Below are 24406 nucleotides of genomic sequence, written 5' to 3'. Positions count from 1 at the left end.
GTGGAAACCATTATTTTCAGCTAGTAGGTCAACGTATTCGCTGTGTGGACTCTCTGAACGCTAACAATAGCAGAAGTTTTCAGAGTAATAGCATGACGTGCCACCACGTCAGTTCCGAAGATTAGTTTGTCCACGTGCATTGTCAGAATACGGGAGTACGGGAGTAAAAATGCGATGTGCGTGGACAGTCAAAATTTCTGTGCGACTGGCAGCAGCCAGAAATGAGCATCATCAATACAAAATTCGAGAAGGTGCAGAACAATGTAGCAGTTATATGTGATTAAGAGTGCAAGAAAGGAACTGAGACCAGGGTAACGTTTTGTCGAATTCGAGGTCAGCAGCGACGGAGCATAAGCTCAGATTTTCAAAGGAGGGCAAAGGAAATCTGTTATGGCATTTTCATAGGTTCCACCCTGACTCGCACTGAGCGATTTTAGAGAGAATCTGAATCCTGATCTTGGGACGGGTATTCAAACCTACGTCCTCCACAGGGTGAGTGTAGTGTCTCAGCAGCTGCGCTTCCTCACTTAGTCTTGGACGCTATTCGTTACAGTCCCTCAGCAAGCACTGTAGATGCTTCGTGGCACCGCTTACACAGACTTCCCAGGAACACATACAAACCCTCGTTGACTCCATGACGATTGGATGCCATGATTTCAGCATGTGGGGACCACTCAACATACTGTGTTCTAAAAACAGCTATCTTGTACGACTCTTCTGTATTGTCATATATCTAATCTGCGGTATAAAACTCTGTTCAGTTATATGCTCTTGCGTGAATAGCTGTATAACTTACATTTTCAAGCACGTCAGTGTAAATTATTTGTTTGAGAATTACGTAGTAATAATATTAATGAAAATTTTCTAGGGCCCTAATTTATTCATTCATCGTACAATACGATCTCTTTGATGCTGCTGGTCTTGACTGTTTAAAGGAGGAGATCTCTAATAGATATGTCTGTCTGTCAGATTTTGTGCTCGTTTAGCACCACTCAGGAATGTGCAGCTGAAGATGTGTTGAGCCGTACCTCACGTGGTGCAAGACCTGCAACACTACAATGTTCTTTCTTCGGACTCGTCTACCGTGCTGCCGAATAAGTGTGCTCTGGTATGGCTTCCACAAGTGGAAAAAAAAAAAAAGAAAAAGATGTTCAGCTAAACGCAGTAATGAGGAGAATAACGCGAAGCATCAGATCTACTCCTCTTCAGTGGTTACCATCTCTAAGCAAATTGCGCCACCCGATCTGTAAGACGGAATGCCCTTCCCATGGAATATGAAAAATTAATTAAAATTCCCCAGCTTCCAGTACACTCGGATGTGCCTGCACTTAGAATGAGCCAATTGAAATTAATCAGTCACTTATCATGCCGGCTGAATTGCGGCGATCAACGAATTTCAACGAGAACAGAAAATGCTCAGAAACATGGAATAGAATTACCCATGACGAATATCAGGCTCTTGTAAGACCTGGGACGAGGCGAACCGTCATGGAATTATTGCGACATGTTTGGAAGACACTTAATAGATCTCGTACAGGCCACAGTATCTGTGCAGAAAACCGCAGCCGATAGGGAATGGTTTCATCTTCTCAATCTGACTGAACATTAGACATCAGACCGTCAAATATATAGCAGCAAGCTATAGCAGACGAGCTTGCCTCGAAAATCTAGAAGAGTTCTTTGAAGAGAGAAAGGCAGCACCTGAATAGTTTTAATATTTTAATTTTATTTATTTTGTAAAATTATACAATTAATGTATGTTACTTGCACTTCACTTTGTGTAGACATACGAACACAAATAAATACGATCTCAGTGGTGCTTTTGTTCCCATAGACATCACAGACACCAAATTTTATTTCTGGTGATAATCGCAATGCAAATCCACTTGTGGAAAAGAATGTGCGTCAGCAAACATCAGTACGATATAAATCTATTTTTTTCAGAAGTACTAAGCGTAGTTGAGTGGCACGTACCAGTGTCCACTTCCTTAGCTGCGATGTGACGCTCGCGCCGTCATGACAAAAACTGCGGCGTACGAGATGTACAAGGCAGTGTAGGCTAAAAAGCGCTGTTTGGCCACCCAGATTTTGATTTTTCATGACGTCTGCAAGTTACTTCAGCAGTTTCGTCTTCTGCGGCAGCACAGCTAACTCTCCTGCGCTTTACAAAGCCAGTGATCGCTGGTCAGATTCATGGGACAACGATTATTACTTAGAAAAATAAATAAAAATAAAATAAAATCTTACCGGTGTGTTTAATATGCAACGTTGATAATAGTCGGAATACTTACATCACTGTTTTTGTAATATTAGTGTGATAGAAATATTCATAGCTGAGTGAAAGACTGAAAACCGGTAACGTTAGTGGCTATGTTCGAATATAACAAATTTCCTTGAGAGAGAAAAATAAAGCGTTTGACACAGTGCCCCACTGGAGGCCGTTAACGAAGATCCAGGCATGCAGAATAGGTTCTAAGATATGAGAGAGGCTCAAAGACCTTTTAATTATTAAAACGCAGTTCGTTGTCATGGATGGCCAGTGTTAATCAGAGACAAATGTATCGTCAGGAGTGCTACAGGGAAGCGTGATAGGACCACTCTCATTCTCCACATAAGTAAACCATCGAAAAGATAGGGTGCGCAGCAGTGTGCGACACTTCACCGATAATGTTCGTGAATGTGTCGTCTTTGAATGTCTGTAGGAGGCTACAGGATGACTTGGACAAAATTTCTAAGTTGTAAAGCTACATGAAATGGAATGAGTACGTAAAGTCTGATGACAAAGCGAATGGTCGACTTCATTTAACTGGGTGAATTATAGGGTAGTGTACGTCTATAGAGGATACCACGGACATAACAGTTTCGCGACTAATTTTTGAGTACTGTTAGAGTGTTTGGGAACCCCACCACATTGGATTAAGGAAAGCCATCGAAGTAATTGAGAGGCGTTCTGTTAGATTTGCCACCGGTAGGTTCGATCGACACGCACGGAAATGCTACGTGCATTTAAATGGGAATCCCTGGAGGGAAGAAGACCTTCTTTTCACGAAACACCATTAAGAAAGTTTGGAGAATCGGCATTTTCGACCGCTGTAGACTGCCGCCAGCAACGTACATCTCACGTAATGAAAACCAAGACAAGAGAAATCATGCTTCGTACAGAAGCATTCAGACAGCCGTTTTCCCCTCACTCCGCTTGTGAGTGGAAGAGGAAGGGAAATAACTAGCACTAATACAAAGTACCCTCCGTCATGCGCCGTATGGTGGCTTGGAGGTATATGAAGCTATAATTCGTCTCAGTGGTATTTTACCGCTTGTGTGTGCGACTCTCACACGCTTTTGTTGTTTGTTATTTATTTTTATTTTTAATTTAAATCGGGCTGTTGAGGAATGGCTGAAGATGAGTATGCCTATTCCGAAACGCTCGTGATGTATCCAGAGACTGTGGTTCACACGGTAGGCGGTAGCCCTCTTCCTCAAAGTGGACACACTCACATAAAGTGCGCCCCTGATATGTAGGCTAACAGGGAAGACCTGTTTAGTCGGAACGTTGAAATGTGCTTCCCCGTTCGTTGCTAATGAGGCGCAGATTCCTGTGAACGGTGCGAAATATATTGCCGGGAACCACAGAACACTATCTAGCTAGAACCAGACATGGCTTTACTGCCGTGTATGACATCATAGATTATTTTCCTCGTCGGTTTTAGTTTACCGTATGAAAGAAATTCGCGAGACCCAGTTGTGCAACTCGCCACATCTGCTACACGGAAAGTACCCGCTGTCTGAGGTGTTACATTTCGTACGACTGGGTGTAACGTCATGTTGATATCGATGTTATTAAAAAAGCAGTCCTGATTCCAGTGGTCAGTCATGAAACACCCAACAAAAACACAACATGGGATACGCATTGGCTTAACAGTCAATGTCATGTTAATCTGAGCAAAAATAAAGGGTCAAAAGTAAAGTCACCATGTGTGGTAGTCGGAGATTTGCAGAAACGTATGGAACTGATATAGATATAGCAACGAACAAATTCTTTCTTCTCATTATTAGATATGTTTCTTCACTGAGTTTTTATCAAATATCATCCTCTTGGACTTCTCTATTGTCTACTGGGTCGCGTCTCAATGCTATTAGCGCTTTGGAGGCTCTTTCACACCATTATCAAATTGACGCTATATTTTATAATACTTTTGTATGCTATATCAACATCATTTTCCCAGTCTTACCGTTTTCTGAAGTAGCGCTGATTATAATGCTGCGCTAACGGGTTTACTTGGTCATAGTTCAGCTGAAATCGATTGATAAGAAATGTGCCTGTAGTAAAACTTACGAAATTGAGTGACACCATTATAAATAAGAACAAAAGGATTAACTGTTTTTGAACCTATTTCGCCAGCCTTTGGGGGAAACCAAATGCTTACCGTCTCGTATTCCCCAGCTTTTGTTTAGCCTATGATTTGTGAAACACTTTGTTTTTGTGGTCTTAAGTTCGTACACTGATTTGATGCAGCTCTCCAGGATAGCCTATCCTGTGCAAGTCTCTTCATCACTATATAACTACCGAAACGTACATCCTCTTGAACCTACCAACTGCATTCAAGTCTTGGTCTGCTTCTATAATGTTATCCCCCCCCCGCCCTTCCCATCCCACCCCTGGCTACACCCCCCCCCCCCCCCCTCTGTTATCAAACTGACGATTCATTGATGCCTCAGTATGCGTGCTATCCCCCGATCCCTTTTTTTTAGTCAGGCTGTCCCCATTTTCTCCCTAATTCGATTCAGTACCTACTGACTGTTTGTTCGACCTACCCATCTATCCTTCAGCACCCCCTTTTCGAAACTTCTATGCTCTTATTGTCTGAACTGTTCACCGTCCACGTTTCACTTCCATACAAGCAGACAAATAAAGTACCTTCAGATAAGTCTGCCTAACATTTAAGTTTATAGGCGATGTTAAGAAATTTCCTTCTTTCAGATATGCTTCTCTTGCTATTGCTACTCTGCATTTTACATCCTGCCATCATGTATTATTCTGTTACCCAAACATAAAAATGAGTCTAATATTTTAGTGTCTCAGTTCCTAAACTAATTTGTTAGAGACAAATACAGTACTTTCAGATAAGTCTGCCTAACATTTAAATTTATAATCGATGTTAAGAAATTTATTTATTTCAGAAATGCTTCTCTCGCTGTTGCCACTCTGCATTTTACATCCCGCCATGATGAATCATTTTGTTACCCAAATATAAAAACGTTCCTAAACTAATTCCTTAGCATCACTGATATAATTCGATTACATTCCATTACTCTTGTTTTTGTTGATGTTCATCTAACAGCCCCTTTTCAAAAACTTTTAATTGCTTTCATACGCATATCTATGTCTGTCGCTGTCTCTCAGAGAAATACAATGCTACTGACAAGCCTCAGACTTTTTATTTCTTCTCCCTGAACTTTAATGCCCTTTTTAGACTCTTACTTTGTTTTATTTACGATCTGCTCAATGTATCTACTGAATAACATAGGGGATCTCTCTCCCTTCTTAACTACTGCTCCTTTCGTGTCCTTCGATTCATATGACTGTACTCTGCTTTGCGTAGTGATTGTGAATGACCTTTCGCCTCCTGTTGCTTATCTCCAAATTTCAGAGAGAATTCTTTAATCAACACTGTCGAAAACTTCCTCCACATCTACAAATCCTATAAATGTAGGTTTCCCTTTCTTCAAACTAGCTTCTAAGATCACTCGTAGGGTTGGTATTGCTTCGGGTGTTTCTACATTTGCCCGCATCCAAATTGATCTCTCCCTCCCCCCCCCCCCCCCCCCCCCGAGCTCGCCCTTCGCAGTTTTTCATTCATCTGTAAATAACTTGTGTCAATATTTTGCAATAGTGACTGATGGTTCTATAATAATAGCAGCCGTCAGTCCCTACCGCTTTTGAAATTTGAATTATTACATTTTCCTTGAAATCTGTCTTATATATGTTGCGCACCAGGTGGAGTAGTTATGTCACGGCTGGCTCTCCCAAGGCTGCCATTAAATCTGAGGGAAGGTCAAATCATTTTGGGAGATGGGAACCATCTCTCGTTAGCTTTACACGACATCATACCTCTTAAGTAGAAACTACAGATTCGTCTTTCTCCAGCAATGGAGACTTAGCAGGAAGGTAGGGAGCCAAACGCACCGGGAATTGCGCCCAGCTGTGAGATGAGTTTATGGAGCCCCAGACTGCTGTTATGTTACGCGCCTACTCGCTTCCGTGTCTTAGCTCACAGGTACGGATTGCAACAGCCTTTCTCTGGGGAAAGCACATCTCCAACAAGAACAACACACCCTTCCCTATTCGCTCCTAACCAAGCCAGTAGCTTGAAACATTACAAACGGAGGAGGTAATTTTACTAATTTAGGAAAAGTTTCATAGCTGCTTATAAATGTAGTTTCTCTAAATATTGCGCAAGGAAAGTAATGAAGCCATAAAATCAGATTTTGTACTGACCACGAACGTGCTTTATTAGGTATGCGCAAGCCTTTCTCCGAACTCAGAATAGCTCAGACAATCAGTTTTAAAGCGAGCTGTCGTTTATCTTTGAATATGAATGAATACGAACCAAAAATTACCCCGTAAGTAGGGCACACCCAAACGCGAAAGTCATCTTAATGAGCAGAAAAAGTTAAAATGGCTCTTTCTTTTCCCCATTTAGTTGCCTGGTCACTAAATACACTCCTGGAAATTGAAATAAGAACACCGTGAATTCATTGTCCCAGGAAGGGGAAACATGCTCAATGGGGGACAGATCCGGAGATCTTGCTGGCCAGGGTAGTTGACTTACACCTTCTAGAGCACGTTGGGTGGCACGGGATACATGCGGACGTGCATTGTCCTGTTGGAACAGCAAGTTCCCTTGCCGGTCTAGGAATGGTAGAACGATGGGTTCGATGACGGTTTGGATGTACCGTGCACTATTCAGTGTCCCCTCGACGATCACCAGTGGTGTACGGCCAGTGTAGGAGATCGCTCCCCACACCATGATGCCGGGTGTTGGCCCTGTGTGCCTCGGTCGTATGCAGTCCTGATTGTGACGCTCACCTGCACGGCGCCAAACACGCATACGACCATCATTGGCACCAAGGCAGAAGCGACTCTCATCGCTGAAGACGACACGTCTCCATTCGTCCCTCCATTCACGCCTGTCGCGACACCACTGGAGGCGGGCTGCACGATGTTGGGGCGTGAGCGGAAGACGGCCTAACGGTGTGCGGGACCGTAGCCCAGCTTCATGGAGACGGTTGCGAATGGTCCTCGCCGATACCCCAGGAGCAACAGTGTCCCTAATTTGCTGGGAAGTGGCGGTGCGGTCCCCTACGGCACTGCGTAGGATCCTACGGTCTTGGAGTGCATCCGTGCGTCGCTGCGGTCCGGTCCCAGGTCGACGGGCACGTGAACCTTCCGCCGACCACTGGCGACAACATCGATGTACTGTGGAGACCTCACGCCCCACGTGTTGAGCAATTCGGCGGTACGTCCACCCGGCCTCCCGCATGCCCACTATACGCCCTCGCTCAAAGTCCGTCAACTGCACATACGGTTCACGTCCACGCTGTCGCGGCATGCTACCAGTGTTAAAGACTGCGATGGAGCTCCGTATGCCACGGCAAACTGGCTGACACTGACGGCGGCGGTGCACAAATGCTGCGCAGCTAGCGCCATTCGACGGCCAACACCGCGGTTCCTGGTGTGTCCGCTGTGCCGTGCGTGTGATCATTGCTTGTACAGCCCTCTCGCAGTGTCCGGAGCAAGTATGGTGGGTCTGACACACCGGTGTCAATGTGTTCTTTTTTCCATTTCCAGGAGTGTATTTACATATTTCTCCGTGGCTGAAGCTGCTAAGGCACATTTGTGAAATAACGCTCTAACGAGAGGTACCTGGTTCAGATCCTGTTGGTGGAAGGAATTTTCACCGGCAGCGTTTGTTTATCGAGTGGAAGTGGTCGCTGGTGTATAGATCTCGATTGTCAGACCATGCCTGCCCGAAATTTTAAACCTCTCTACTGTGCCTGATGTGGGAACGAACCGCACAGTTGGGATTACTCTGTAAGACTGAGAGGTTCAGGTTAGCGACGTCTTTGGTTACATCTGAAAGAGAAGGCAACCTGCCAGCAACGTGTTTTCACTCTCACGGTCATCAACAATATTAACATGACGCTACACTTTCTGAGCCGGCCGGTGTGGCCGTGGGGTTCGAGGCGTTTCTTTCTGGAACCGCGTGACCGCTACGGTCGCAGGTTCGAATCCTGCCTCGGGCATGGATGTGTGTGATGTCCTTAGGTTAGTTAGGTTTAAGTAGTTCTAAGTTGTAGGGGACTGATGGCCACAGATGCTAAGTCCCATAGTGCTCAGAGCCATTTGAACCATTTGAACACTTTCTGACTCTGTGACTAAGTTACTACATATCCCCTCATTCTACGGTCAATAGTCAATCACTGCTAGGAGTTTCTACTCCTCTTACCGCTTGTTTCACCCTGTAGCTAACGTGGTAAATCTGTTCAGAGGTGGGAGGAACGCAAGGGCTCACCAACTCCGACTTCTAACCTTGAGGTGTTAAATACAAGCTTCCGGATGTTTTATTCGTACACTCCTTGCCCCCGCCAGTCATGCACGTTAAACACTGAAGTTGGAACACAAGTGCCGTGCGGGATTAGCCGAGCGGTCTAGGCGCTGCAGTCATGAACTGTGCGGCTGGTCCCGGCGGAGGTTCGAGTCCTCTCTCGGGCTTGGGTGGGTGTGTTTGTCCTTAGGATAATTTAGATTAAGTAGTGTGTAAGCTTAGGGACTGATGACCTTAGCAGTTAAGTCCAATAAGATGTTTCTCACATGTTTGAACAGTTTTTTGGAACACAAGTCCGGCACTTCACCAAGAAATGCTGACTGTGGGCGAAGTCAGAGGATCCTCTCAATAAAACTGATAAGCGACTTAACTTTACCATTTGCCTAGCCTGTTTTAGCGAAGCCTTCGAAAATCAGCGTTACTGCCAGGAATAGTTGTGAGGACAGCCCCTATTGCGTCTGTATATCCTGTCAGGATATATATATATATATATATATATATATATATATATATATATATATATATACACTCACAAACTTTCGCATTTATAATAAACATACAAGACGAGGCATACATTAAATTTTAATTGGTATCCTAGTGAACATAATGACTTCAGTGGGCAAAATCATGACAATTAATGTGTATATTTGTTGACTGACTTTCATTGTCTCTCACGAAAGGTCGGGTCGAGGGAACAAAGGACCAAGACGGTGATTTGAAAGTAATTTTAGCGTTCTGGAAACTTTTATGCTTCACACATGTGTAGGGGTACAAGTTGGGGAGAAATATACTGCAGCGTTTCCCCATCAGGAAACAAGTGGGAACGACGACTCTAGCCTATGCCCGGAAATAATGCTACTTATGCCACCTGACGAAAAAGGGATGCTGGGATGCGTCCAGAAGACATGATCGGATCTCAGAATAATTTAGAATATGTGGACACCATCAGCGGCTACGTAAATATCTAGAGTTGTGAATTTCTGTGACACTTAGAACGGCCACCAGAGTGCATTAGTGTTGTTTGTATTTAGTATTCAAAATGGTTCAAATGGCTCTGAGCACTATGGGACTTAACATCTATGGTCATCAGTCCCCTAGAACTACTTAAACCTAACTAACCTAAGGACATCACACAACACCCAGGCATAACGAGGCAGAGAAAATCCCTGCCCCGCCGGGAATCGAACCCGGGAACCCGGGCGTGGGAAGTGAGAACGACCACGAGCTGCGGACTGTATTTAGTATTGCTAGCAGGGCTGGTAGGATACATAAGAGGAGTGTACGGCTGATGTGACGGTGGTACGATTTTGGACGGCATGGGAACGTGGCGGCCGGCATACTAGTGATCGAGGTTCCACTTGGCCACGTCTGATCACCAGGGAGTGTCACACACCGAAACCCCTTCACATCTACTTCTGCTATCCGCGAACAAGTAGAGGACTTCCTTCAACATTCTGTGTCATTCCGCACCATTGGCCGGAGACTAACAGCAGCCGGGCTAGGATAATTAGCCCCCCACGCGTAGGCTGATGTTAACACCGCAATACAAACTGCTGGACTGCGGTGACTGGCATCGCATACAATTCAGCGATGAATCGTACCGCGCTGTTCCGGATCAACGTCCCCGGCGAGTACGTCGGCAAGCAGCGGAGAGGCTCCACTCTTCCAATGTTTTGGAGATTCACAGCGGTCTCACTCTCGGCGTCATGGTGTGGGGCGCCAAACGGTATAACTTCAGGTCAAGCCTGCTAGAGGTTCAGGGAACTGCGACTGCACAACCCAGTGTCACGGACACACTGCGCGCTTATGTGTTACCTCTCATGCGACAGGATCGTGGTGCCTTTTTTCAACCGGTCAATAGTTGTCCACACATGGAACGCTTCTCTATGATCTTTCTGTGCGATGTTGAGGTAGTGCCTTGGCTGGTAAGATCCGCAGATCAGATGTGTGGGACCAGCTCGGACGTGAACTCCACCGCAGTACCAATATGCATGATTTCAAGGACCACTACAACAGTTGTGGACCGTTTTGTTCCAGGAGTCGATACAGGGGCTGTATGACACCGTTCCCAACCGAATCGGCGCATGCGTCCAAGCCAGAGGCGGTGCGACTTTATTCTGATAACTGGGTTCAAACTGCCAGGCTCTTTGCAAATTTGACTCAATTTAGCCGGCCGCGGTGGTCTAGCGGTTCTAGGCGCTCAGTCCGGAACCGCGGGACTGCTACGGTCGCAGGTTCGAATCCTGCCTCGGGCATGGATGTGTGTGATGTCCTTAGGTTAGTTAGGTTTAAGTAGTTCTAAGTTCTAGGGGACTGATGACCACAGATGTTAAGTCCCATAGTGCTCAGAGCCATTTGAACCATTTTTTTTGACTCAATTTAGCAGTCATTAAAATAACATTACATACCGTCTCGACTCATTAAGTTTCATTGCATTTTCTCCTGTCATTACGGGTCACTATTTTTTTTGTCAGACAGTGCAGCTCTTTTTTATTACCGTATGAGTGTCTTGGAATATGAAATATTGCTTGGACTGTAATCATCACGATTTAGCGATGGTTAAATAGTAAATGTATGTTTGTCATTTGATCTCTCCGTTTCTGTACAGGATACCTGAAGACCATCAAATGATCTAAACCGGCTCTTCGACGTTTTGAAATATAGTACTTTTTGGAATATCTTCTAGCTTTGAGACACCACCTGCAGGCCACCTTATGGTGTATGACGGAGAGTTCTTTGTGTATCTATCAGTGGCCCTAGTCCTTCCCTATTATCTATTTCATTCGCGAATGGTGACTGGTGCGCTGGATGCTAATTAACAGACATGATCTTTTCTCGAGATATGCTGGCTGTAAAAAAAAAAAAAAAAGATACGGTCAAACTTCCAGGAAACATTCATTACCCATAGAAGAATGAAATGTATTATGTTTATTATTTCGATGTTAGAGCTCATTTCCTACTTTTCTTCATAATCACATTAATCATGGGAAAAAAAATAGAAACAGATGTACCAGCATTACCTCAAACTTTTCTTACATGAAGTGATCAAATTAACCTCTTGGTTACGTTTGCTTACAATGTCAGTAAGCTGTAATTCTTAGGTTCGCCGTCAGTGTCTGTTATTGCAATCGAACGATGGTAATATTGACGTGTGACTCACTTCACTGCTTTACTAGCACCAAGCAAAACACCAGCTGTTTAGTGACCATCACGGACTATGCAAACACGTAGCATCAATCGTTTAGTGCTCATCACGGACTTGGTTTGCGGTAGAGTGCAATGGAAGTGTAGTCAAATGCGGAGTTGACAGACGCCGATTTGCAATATGGGTTAGCAAATGGTAATGGCCGAGGTGCTCAACGTTTGTATTGAGAGGGATTTTCAGAACGACAGAACCCCGACGGGAGGACGTTTGATGCAATTGATCGTCATCTTAGGAGGCGTGGGACGTTTAAGTCTACTACTGGCGATGGGGTAGGCCTAGTAGGACGAAGACACCTCAGCTGGAGAAGGTCCCCCTTCGTGCAGTTAACGACAACACTAGTGTCAGCGTAAGATAATTAGCTGCAACATGTAATGTTGACTACATGACTGTCTGGAATGCGCTGCGTGACAACGTACTGTGTTCGTATCATGTACAGCGTGTGCAGGTTCCATCAGCAGTTGGTTTCCCTCCAAGGGTAGACTTTTGCCAATGGTTCATTCCACAACCTGCCTACCCTCACTTTGGTGCAAATGCGCTGTCCACGGATAAGGCTTCGTTTCAAACTAGTTGTTTGTCACAGCGTTGAAGCTTTAACAGGGAAGTAATGCGTTTCCGTCCTTAAGATAGATGAATGCACTGGTAAACGTCAACCACACGCGAACACCTCGGTCGAACACTGCCATCTGACGATTGGACCTCAGTGAAATGGCGAAGGAAAGCTTGTGCTTCATGCTTAATAACCTATTTTGGATGCTGAGTATTTTGTAAGCCGTATCAGGGAGAACAGGCCAGTATGGGAAGTGTAAACAAGATATACGAGTATGATTAGTGTTGTCAGATCAAATTTGCAGAAAATCTGGGTTTAAGGCCTGGCGGTTTAAAAAATCGGCTGGACAAGGGTCTAAAAATCGGGACATAAAGAGGAAAATCTGCCTTAGTACAAAAAAAAGTGCATCAAAGAATTAAATACGCAGAAGCGTAGGCATAGTAACGAATTCTATGCGTTGCGTTCCTTACGAATATTAATGAGACTTTCAAACATAATATAGACTGATATTTATGCTTGTTACTTTATTTGGTTAACATACCTAAATAGCATGTGGCTTAATTCATGTGGTTTGTTTTTACTGTTTCCAAATAGGTTGTTGTTGTTGTGGTATTCAGTCCTGAGACTGGTTTGATGCAGCTCTCCATGCTACCCTATCCTGTGCAAGCTTCTTCATCTCCCAGTACTCACTGCAACCCACATCCTTCTGAATCTGCTTAGTGTATTCATCTCTTGGTCTCCCTCTACGATTTTTACCCTCCACGCTGCCCTCCAATGCTAAATTTGTGATCCCTTGATGCCTCAGAACATGTCCTACTAACCGGTCCCTTCTTTTTGTCAAGTTGTGCCACATACTCCTCTTCTCCCCAATTCTATTCAATACCTCATCATTAGTTATGTGACATACCCATCTAATCTTCAGCATTCTTCTGTAGCACCACATTTCAAAAGCTTCTATTCTCTTCTTGTCCAAACTATTTATCGTCCATGTTTCACTTCTAAATAGGTATGTAGTTTATAAATTGCCTCTACCAGTCGTATTTACACTAACTGAATGAACTGAGAACGTCGACTGGTGTATTGCACACAGCTAAAAGTCACCTGCCTTCCAAACAAAAGCACGGAGCGAACAAACGGGTGGGCGCGAGGGCCAGTCAGCGCCATGGAGTGGAATTTCTAACTGCAGCCCCAGGAAAAATCGCGGTCAGTCGGTGGCTGAGATCGTGCGAGAAGTCGAAACACTACTCAGTAATAGTGGCGTAGCGGTAATAGTACAAGCAATGGAACAACAAGGCTGAGTGTTATTAAAACGTACAGTTGGGATAAGTGCTGAGGCGTTCATCGGCTGATCACCTCCTCCTGGCGCACCATATTATAACTTTCTCAGTTAACTCCATCGATGCGCTCAGAAACTCAATTCGGAACTTTAATGTACTCGTCCACTTTTGAAATAAATGCGCACTACATCTGGAATTGTTCGCAATGCCCAAAAGTCGTGGCATTTGGCGCTCCGTGAGAGCGTTAGGTAGGACATCACTTGGGACATAACCGCCAAAATCACGTCTGGCAACACGTTTACATGCATATAAAACTATAGTCGAAAGTTTCAGAGGATATTGACACTGGCGCTAAGTGAAGACATTAATCACAAGTCATCAAAAATATAATGTTTTGCATTTAGAGTTACTGAATACATGGCACAACTTTACAAGAAACTAATACAATCAAACGTGACAAAGTGTACGTCTAGGATCATAAGAAAATTGTAGTGTCTGTACTTAAATACTGAGAAGAACATCGTCAACCATTCGTACCTGTAAGGAAGTAAAACCGAATTCATGATTTCTTTCCTGCACTTTTATGTCTAAAGGAAAGTCATAAATTTCTCCCGAATGGAATATGCTACTCTGACATCACTATTCTGTCTACAGAAGCGTAAGTTCTTGCTAATATAGATGTTACCACAGCCACCACCTGACAAAATACTTTACATTAAGCTTTTTTCTGATATTCAAATGGCTCTGAGCACTATGCGACTTAACTTCTGAGGTCATCAGTCACCTAGAACTTAGAACTAATTAAACCTAACTAACCTAAGGACATCACACACATCCATGCCCGAGGCAGGATTCGAACCTGCGACCGTAGCGGTCACGCGGTTCCAGACTGAAGCGCCTTTAACCGCACGGCCACACCGGCCGGCTTTCTGATATTCCGATGATCATGGAACATGCCCTAAACGTGTCAATAACGTTTGTATGACAATTATATTCCTGTTATTTAGTCACCTGAAGCAGTTTTATGGGTTGCTCAATTGGCCATGTTAGTACCTTCCAGGTTGTGTGGAGGCAGGAGGCAGTGGAGGCAGGGGACATATGTCATCAGAGATGACCTGGGCAACGAGGTTGAGCCCTGGAAATGATGATACTGCTTGCCACGTGAAGACATACGCAGAGCACTGAAACATTAACCACAAGGAAGCTGGTCAGATGGGTAAAAGGGTTTCAGAGTCATTTCTGCATCATGAGCGCCTGGCCACTGCTGAAGGAGCTGTAGCTGCAGATGGCCTTCGCTAGATTTTGTGGGCTCATCCACTATGCCGTAGTCGTGAACGCTGCACGCAGCCACTCAATGACGCGGAGTTCCAAGAAATCGATAGCGTCTGCGCTCGTGACCGAGGGCGGGCGGCGTCCGTCAAGTATTTGCATCCGACTGCTCACGTACCATTGTTGGCCGAGGTACCGAAGCAATTACCAACCGAAGCGCTACCATTGGTCAACGGACCGTGATGTCATCAGGAAGGCAGGAATATCACGGAATTCAGTTCTCCCTTGACGTAAGCGATGGTCCTGGATATTGTGTCTACGTGTACTTCTTTTGTTTATTAGACCCTGTCCAGTTCAAAATAACTATTGTTTTTCTGGTCAGTCTGAAAGCGCTGTATAACAAAGTGAAAAATAACTTTCAGAATGTTATACCTCTCTTTACCTTTATACATGCGCGATTAGTTACCTGACTTTTCCCAGTATATAATTATCAATTTTGTTCATGTGGTCGTCTTTCGCAGGGCATACGCAAATTGAGTATTCGTTTATAGTAATTACCAGATCAACAAGACTAAGTTTCCACCATCATCATATATCTCATGAATTTCGTTACGGTGCTAGAATCGATACAAATTATAAAAATGGATGTACGTATGTATATATGTATGTATCTGTGTTTCCAATCTCCTTCTAAACACTGGACCGATTTCAGCCCGTCTTGATAGATATAACATTTACTCTCCGGAAAGTATCACTGTGGGGGTAAGAACCACCAACTTATCAAAAGGGTGGGAGTGGAAAAGCGCTTCTAGACGCTTCAGTCTGGAACCGCGCGACCGCTACGGTCGCAGTTTCGAATCCTGCTTCGAGCATGGATGTGTGTGATGTCCTTAGGTTAGTTAGGTTTAAGTAGTTGTAAGTTATAGGGGACTGATGACCCCAGATGTTAAGTCCCATAGAGCTTAGAGCCATTTGGAAAAGCGGTGTAGCCCACGAAGGGAGGATACTCACACTCCAGTCATCCAGTATTTGAGAATGAGCATTTAAGAGACCACCAACCCACTTCACACATAATTTCAAACGTTTACGAACCTTCTTCTGGCTGAAGACCCCAACAAAACAATGAATGGAAAAAATTTCATCGCTTACTTCGTTTTCGCTACTTGTCCAGTAAAGCTGCCACATGAAGCATGGCGTTTTAATTTATAATTTCTTTACTACTAATTGCATTCGTGAAACATTTTGCAGATAGTAGTCATATGTACCACTGAATGTACCAGAAAAACTGAGTCACTGTACCACCAGGAAATAACACATCATAAACAGAGAATGCGTGAGAAACTACCGCATCATGCAAGATGTTTAAATTAATTGCTTCATTGCAACAAACTGTATTCGCAACGCTTTTCACAGACAGTATCTACATTTTCCGCTAAATGGAACAACAAAAATATACTTTACTACAGGAGATATGACGTCTTAAGCACTGAGATTCGTAAGAAACCGCCGCACTATGCAAGACGTTTTAATTTACAACACAATTCGCAGATTGTAGACGCATTTTACCTCTGGATGTACCTGCCAAAGTATCTCGCTGTACAGCACATAGCCCGCATCTCGTGGTCGTGCGGTAGCGTTCTCGCTTCCCACGCCCGAGTTCCCGGGTTCGATTCCCGGCGGGGTCAGGGATTTTCTCTGCCTCGTGATGGCTGGGTGTTGTGTGCTGTCCTTAGGTTAGTTAGGTTTAAGTAGTTCTAAGTTCTAAGGGACTGATGACCATAGATGTTAAGTCCCATAGTGCTCAGAGCCATTTGAACCATTTTTGTACAGCACATAGTTCAGGAGATAGGACGTCATAGACATGGAGCTACGTGAAAATGAAACTGCAGGACGAAATTCGCTAGACATACAGGGGAAACACGAGTACAAATACGCTTGAAATATGTTGCATACACTGATCAGCTAGAACATTATGACCACCTATCTAATAGCCGGTATGGGTAGATCGTTGGCGGGGGTAGGCGCCACATCTGCAAATACAAGTCACCTAATTCCCGCAAAGCCCGGAGTTCTGACGCCACGTTCAATTACATCCCAGATGTGTTCGATCGTGTTCAGATCTGGCAAGTTGGAGGCCCAGAACATCAACTAGACCTCCTCACTGTGTTTCTCGAACCACACCATCACACTCCTGGCCTTGTGACATGGTGCACCATCTTCCTAAATAATGCCACTGCCCTCAGGAAACATGATTGTCACAAATAGATGTACGTGGTCTGCAACCAGTATAAATGGTTCAAATGGCTCTGAGCACTATGGAACTTAACTTCTGAGGTCATCAGTCCCCTATAACTTAGAACTACTTAAACCTAACTAACCTAAGGACATCACACAAATCCATGCCCGAGGCAGGATTCGAACCTGCGACCGTAGCTTCGCGCGGTTCCAGACTGAAACGCCTAGAACCTCTCAGCCACCCCGGCCGGCCATCCAGTATACGATACTCCTTGGCCGTCATGTTGCGTTGCATGAGCTCCACTGGACCCACGTACGGCCACGTGAGTTTTCCCCAGAGCGTAATGGAGCGGCCTACAGCTTGTCTCCGTCCCGCAGTACAGGTGTCAAGGAGCTGTTCCCCTGGAAGACGACGGATTTCCGCCCTTCCATTGGCATGATGAGAAAGGTTTCACGATTCATCAGACCATGCAACACTGTGCCACTGCACCAACGTCCAGTGCAGATGGTCACGTGCCCATTTCAGCTGTAGTTGCCTCGTCGTGGTGTTAACATTGGCACATGCATGGGTCGGCGGCTGCGGAAGCCCATCGTTAGGAGTGTTCGGTGAGCTGTGTTCAGACATGCTTGTACTCTGCTCAGCATTAAAGTCTGATGTTAGTTCTGCCACAGTTCGCCACCTGTCCTGTTTTATCAGTCTGTCCTGCCTATGACGAGCGAGACCCGTAACGAGGAGTGGCCGCCCAACCCCACGACGTCTGGATTTGGTTTCACCTCTTTTTCGCGACTTGTTGACGACACTCACCACAGCACTCCTCGAAAACCCGACAAGTCGTGCAGTTTCCGAAATGCTTGTCCCGAGCTTCCGGGCCATCAATATCTGCCCTCGGCCTAACTCATATGGATCGCGTGCCTTCCCCATTCGACACACTGACAGCACACCCACCGTGCTTGTGTCTGACTAGCAGTCATTCCTCGTCAGATGACTCTGCTATCGCCTGGACAGATTTATGTTGGTAGTAGGTCGATGGGCATAATTATCTGGGTGATCAGTGTATGTGTGAACTATATTTGACATATCCTAGAAAAGTCATGGGTGAAAAGCTGATCCTAAAACCCTAGAACAAGTTTAGTCAAATTTGGTGCACATATTAGTTACAATCTGGAAATAAACCCTGTAGGATTGTGATTGGGGTGAGTGTGATAGCGTGGAGAGAGTAGGGAAAATGAAGAGATGGACAGTGAGAGGGAAGGATGAGAAGGGCACAGATAGGGGGAGTAGGAGGATATGGGGACAGATAGGGGGTGGGAAATGGACAGATAGAGGGGGACGAGGACATGCACAGAGATAGGAAAGACGTGGAGATGGACACAGAGACAGAAGTGAGGAGTAGATGGACACAAAGCAAAGGGAAGAAGAGTAACACAGGTTTGTGGCAGGAGGAAATGAAGGGGTAGGAGGAGATGGACAGAGAGAGGGGGAGAAGAATACTGACAAAGAGACGCGGAGGAGGAGATGGAATTAGTGGTGGAAGGAGGTAGACAGTGGGGGAAGCAGCAGATGGACAGATGGAGGAGGAGCAGATTCACAGAGAGGGGTGGGAAGAGGAGACAGACAGAGAGAGGGAAAGGAGGAAATGGACAGAGAGTGGGGGTTGGAGGAGGTTGACAGAGAGAGGAGGAAGGAGGTGATGGACTTATGGAAGATTGGAATAAATACATACCGAGAAACAGTGGGTACTCAGCTATAAAAACATAAATCTCGCTTCAAAGGGCGTTTATCAGTGGCAGCTGAGGCACACACAACCAGCGATAATTTCATCTAAACTACTTGCCTGTCCTCTAAAATTGGAAAATTATTATCTTAATTTTTTTTCAAATTTCGAAGGGGTGACCGAAGTTATTATTTTGCTCTTGGAGGTGCTTTCTTTGTGGAAAGCTGCAGCCACCCATGCAGATTAAGTAAATATGAGGCCCTGTTTAGATATGAGTGATCTACACAATGACATGCGATTTCTTGTGCAATAAGCTAATGATCTCGTGTTTTTCTTTTATATTTCCGAATTGCCTCTCAATGTTCATGCTTTTGACAACAATTTAATCTGTCAGTGTCACATGCTTCCGGTGACAAGTTAAATCTTCAAAGTTGATATTCAGAAGAAAAACTTCTTCGATTCCTCCGCAGTTAGGCTTTGAAGCCTTAGGAGTTCTGTCCTTCTGACCAATAATTTAAGCATATTTTACGCTATTCACATAATCACAATTCTAATATCTAAAGAATCTAACAATGATACTATTTGTAGAGAAAATAGAATACAAAGAAGAACTTGACAGATATTGGAGGGGATACAACTGAAGATTAAAGCGTTTGTTTAACTGACAGTACATCGAACATCATAATCACACGTTACTATCTTGTATAAAATTTATCTTCACTGTACAATAAAACAAGAGCACTTGTTAAATGGAGCATTTAAAATTGTGCTTGGCTTTACAGTGAGCGGTCCTACTGTGCTTCGAAGAAACTGCAGGAAAACAGCAAGTGATTTACGTCTTCTTCTTCTTCCGTCTGGCAGTCACAGAAAAAAGGTTATTCTTATTGCCTATCCGGTATAAGTGGGAAGGATCTGAACCAATGTTTGTACCTAAGCGTATCAGCGCACTTATCAGTATTGATTACTGATTGGGTTGTAGCATATTATTAATAGTTACGGAAGACTGTAGGGCACCAATCCTCTGCCCATTCTCGTCTGCCAGTTTTCGTATCCATATCTTGAAATCGCCGGATGAATAGACTGACGTTCGCTTTAAGTTTAGAGGCACTGGCCTCCTTCACACTAATTGGGCGGCAGCTTCTGCCTCTATACTGGGATGACTGTGATGTCACCAGGCTTGTCCGCAAAACGTGACTATACTAAGAACTGCTTGGAGAGCCGTTTGCTACATGTTAGTGATTATTAAAGACGCCAACGGGGGTAGATCTCATTGTCCAGTTCAAACATTATTTATTCTATTTCTATTTCTAAATATCGTAGTTTCTTATCTGCTTGAAGAACATACTGTTACCGGCGACTTCTGACTTCTACACCTACACTATACTTACTCTGCAGGCCATAGTTCAAGTGGGTTGTCGAGGGTACATGGTGTATCAGATCTTGTGATCCATTAACGGATGGTACGTGGGGAAAAAAAGGCTGTCGGTAACCCTCCGCGTGAGAGCGACTTTCCTTAATTTTTAGAGTTGTCGTATTTGTGTGAGGTACATCATATCATCAAAAGAATCGGGACTCCAAGTAGTGTATTTGCATCCTTCGACATCTACATACATACTCCGCAATCCAACATTCGGTGCTTGGCGGAGGGCACCTCGTACCACAACTAGCATCTTCTCTCCCGGTTCCACTCCCAAACAGAACGAGGGAAAAGTGACTGCCTATATGCCTCTGTACGAGCCCTAATCTCTCTTATCTTATCTTTGTGGTCTTTCCGCGAAATGTAAGTTGGCGGCAGTGAAATTGTACTGCAGTCAGCCTCAAATGCTGGTTCTCTAAATTTCCTCAGTAGCGATTCACGAAAACAACGCCTCCTTTCCTCTTGAGACTCCCACCCGAGTTATTGAAGCATTTCCATAACACTCGTGTGATGATCAAACCTACCAGTAACAAATCTAGCAGCCCGCCTCTGAATTACTTATATGTCCTCCCTCAATCCGACCTGATAGGGATCCCAAACGCTCGAGCAGTACTCAAGAATAGGTCGTATTAGTGTTTTATAAGCGGTCTCCGTTACAGATGAACCACATCTTCCCAAAATTCTACCAATGAACCGAAGACGACTATCCGCCTTCCCCACAACTACCATTACATGCTTGTCCCACTTCATATCGCTCTGCAACGTTACGCTCAAATATTTAATCGAGGTGACTGTGTCAAGCGCTACACTACTAATGAAGTATTCAAACATTACAGGATTCTTTTTCCTATTCATCTGCATTAATTTACATTTATCTATATTTAGAGTCAGCCGCCATTCTTTACACCAATCACAAATCCTGTCCAAGTCATCTTCTATACTCCTACAATCACTCAACAACGACACCTTCCCGTACACCACAGCATCATCAGCAAACAGCCGCACATTGCTATCCACCCTACCCAAAAGATCATTTATGTAGATTGAAAACAACAGCGGACCTACCACACTTCCCTGGGGCACTCGAGATGATACCCTCACCTCCGATGAACACTCACCATCGAGGACAATGTACTGGGTCCTATTACTTAGGAAGTCTTCGAGCCACTCACATACTTGGGAACCAATCCCATATGCTCGCACCTTAGTTAGGAGTCTGCAGTGGGGCACCGAGTCAAATGCTTTCCGGAAGTCAAGGAATATGGCATCCGTCTAATACCCTTCATCCATGGTTCGTAAGATATCATGTGAAAAAAAGGGCGAGTTGCGTTTCGCAGGAGCGATGCTTTCTAAAGCCGTGCTGATGTATGGACAGCAACTCCTCTGTCTCAAGGATATTCATTATATTCGAACTGGAAATATGTTCGAGAATCCTGCAACAAACCGATGTTAAGGATATTGGTCTGTAATTTTGAGGATCCGTTCTTCTACCCTTCTTATATACAGGCGTCACCTGCGCTTTTTTCCAGTCGCTCGGGACTTTACGTTGGGCAAGAGATTCGTGATAAATGCAAGTCTGCCTTTATGACGGCTTTAACTCAGCTGGGGACACTTTCAATGACGTATTGAATGTCTGTGGAGGAGTGCAGGCCATTCTTCCTCAAGAGCCCAAGCCAGAGAAGATAGTGATGCTGGATGCCGCGGTCTTGAAGGAAATCGACGTTCTGACTCATCCGAAAGATGGTTCACAGGGGTGAGATTGGGACTTTCTGCAGGCCACTCCATTTCATAAATATTATCGTTCACTAACCAGTATCTCACAGACGCTACTTTATGACAGGGTGCATTATATGCTGATACAAACACTTTTGTCTCCACACTGTTCCTCAACTGTGCTCAGTACTCAGTGCTGTAAAATATGTCCATTTCTTTCCGCGTTTAGCTGTTTCTTAAGCGCAATAAGGTGACCATGCCCCAACCACGAAAATACCCCCATACGGTAAGTGCACATTCTCTGTACTTCGCTGCTGGCATGATACATGATGGCAGGTAACGTTCTCTAGTCACTCGCCACCCTAGAGCCTTACTACGCATTGCCGCAAAGTATAGTGCAATTCATCAGGACAAATAATCCAGTCATCCAGTGTCCAATGGCTTCACTCTTCATATCACCTCAATCTTCTCTCAGCATTAACTACAGAAATATGTGGTTCATGAGGAGCTGCTCGATCACTGTATCCTAGTCTTTTTAAGTCCCTATTCACAGTCATTGTGTTAGCAGGAATGCCGGTAGCATTTTGGAATCCAAGAGTGATTCTTCCCACTGATATCATGCGATTTTTTACAAACATTCTCCACAATGTTCAAGAGTCCGTGTCTGTCTCGACTGGGGCAGCTTTAGAATGGACGAAATGTCCGTGATGGGTTTGTCACTCAGGTGACATACGACGACTACTCCACGTTCGACGTCATTGAGCTATCCTGACCGACCCATTATGCTATTACTGCTTGTTCACTGGCAACACAGCACTCCCCCCTTCCCCCCCCCCCCCCCCCTCTTCCTCTTATAGACGAGTTGGCTTCTCGTAAAGTGTAGTGGTCAGTTTCGCGTAACATAGTGCTGTCTGGGTACCTATGGCCAGATAGTGCATATGTTGGAAGTATTTATATGTTTATTGACTCTTTACAACGTGCGATTACATACCTTTCTGAGAGAGGTACTGCGTGATCCAGATAATCTCAGCTGAACGTCCCCTGCTATGGTCTATTGAGCCTTTCCGTGACACTCTGACACTCACTAAATAAGCTTGTAACCAACGGTGGGGTTCTTCCGCAAATACAGCGTGGTAAGAGGCCCAGACTGTCAAACAATACTCAATAATTGGATGAACGACCGTGTTTTAAGCGATTTCTTCCTGGCGTGAATTACACTTACTCAGGATTCTAGCCATAAATCTGTTCTCTCTCTCTCTCTTTCTTTTTTTTTTCTACCTTCCATCCTGGTAATGAAATTAAGTTTAAAAGTGAGCCTGTATACAATACGTTAAAATACCTGTATAGATTAACTTTCAATCTTAATTTCACAATTGTCTACTTTGGAGAGCTGATGATGGCCTTGTGAAGCTGTTGCCCCTTAAATCGCTACAAACTCTGGGATACTTTAAGGCTGTGACTCATTCCAGTGAATGAGACCAGTCATTGATTGTCGGTCGTGCAATCAAACAGTATCATACCTCTTTTTCTATTTATGCTCGCTGCATTTCATTTATTTATGTTTCGGATCAAATGCTAATCCTTGCAGCAGGTGGTGACCGTGCCCCTTCAGTCAAAAATAGGTGCTAGACTGATTTAATAAATAATAGAGAAAAGTTAAGCTGTGGATTTAGTGATTAAGGGGTATATGGTTTGCTCGCATCCCTAATTGAGTAAACGCACAGAACGTCCTTACAGCCACGTTGAACTGTAAGTAACTGTAAGAAAAGTCCTTCTTTGAGATTTTCAACTCGCGCGTCGTCACATTGACTTTAATGTCGATTATGTTCTCAAAGCATAGACATTTCATGTAAATCTCTGCACTTTGTCGTGTTTGATCGGGAGTCAGTGTCTGCAAGGTTAACTTATGCACACGCCCTTCACTTTTTCAAAACATTCTCGAGAATGTCTTGAACTCCTGATCTAGAGATGTTGCTCCATTGGGATTTGTGACACAACAAGGCTGACAAACTTTGGCCTCACGTCCACAGCTTAACACTGCTGGTCACAGCTAACTGAACGAATGCACTTCCGTCGTCTACAATCGATAGTTTAATCTGCCACCGTAGTATTGCGCTTGACAGATCTCTCTCCGAACTTTTCTGTTTCTCTGCACTTTATAACAATTTTCTAACGATGTTACTTCGCTGTAGACAATTGCACCATAAGAAAAGCCTCATACAGCTATAAGCTTTATTCGCCAGCTACGATGCTACGCTACCTTCAAGAGCGCTGAACGTTACCTCTGCTTCTGATGGTATCTTCCCACATACAAAGACACACTGAGTTACAGTTAGTTCTGATGGAAGAAAAATGAAGGAGCGCAACATAAATTATCGCGCTCCTTCATTTTTTCAAATTATAAAGTGACAGCGGTTCTTGA

The 24406-nt window shown here is 44.4% G+C and overlaps 1 long non-coding RNA gene across 1 annotated transcript in view; it reads right to left on the bottom strand.

The window, feature by feature from the left end:
- LOC126147902 (uncharacterized) overlaps nt 1–24406 on the bottom strand; it is a 297732-nt gene that overhangs the window by 71476 nt on the left and 201850 nt on the right. The window lies entirely within an intron of this gene.

The sequence above is a fragment of the Schistocerca cancellata genome, chromosome 2 (genome assembly GCF_023864275.1).
Source record: "Schistocerca cancellata isolate TAMUIC-IGC-003103 chromosome 2, iqSchCanc2.1, whole genome shotgun sequence".
NCBI classification, from domain to species: Eukaryota; Metazoa; Arthropoda; class Insecta; order Orthoptera; family Acrididae; genus Schistocerca; species Schistocerca cancellata.
This window is presented reverse-complemented; position numbering and strand designations above follow the sequence as displayed.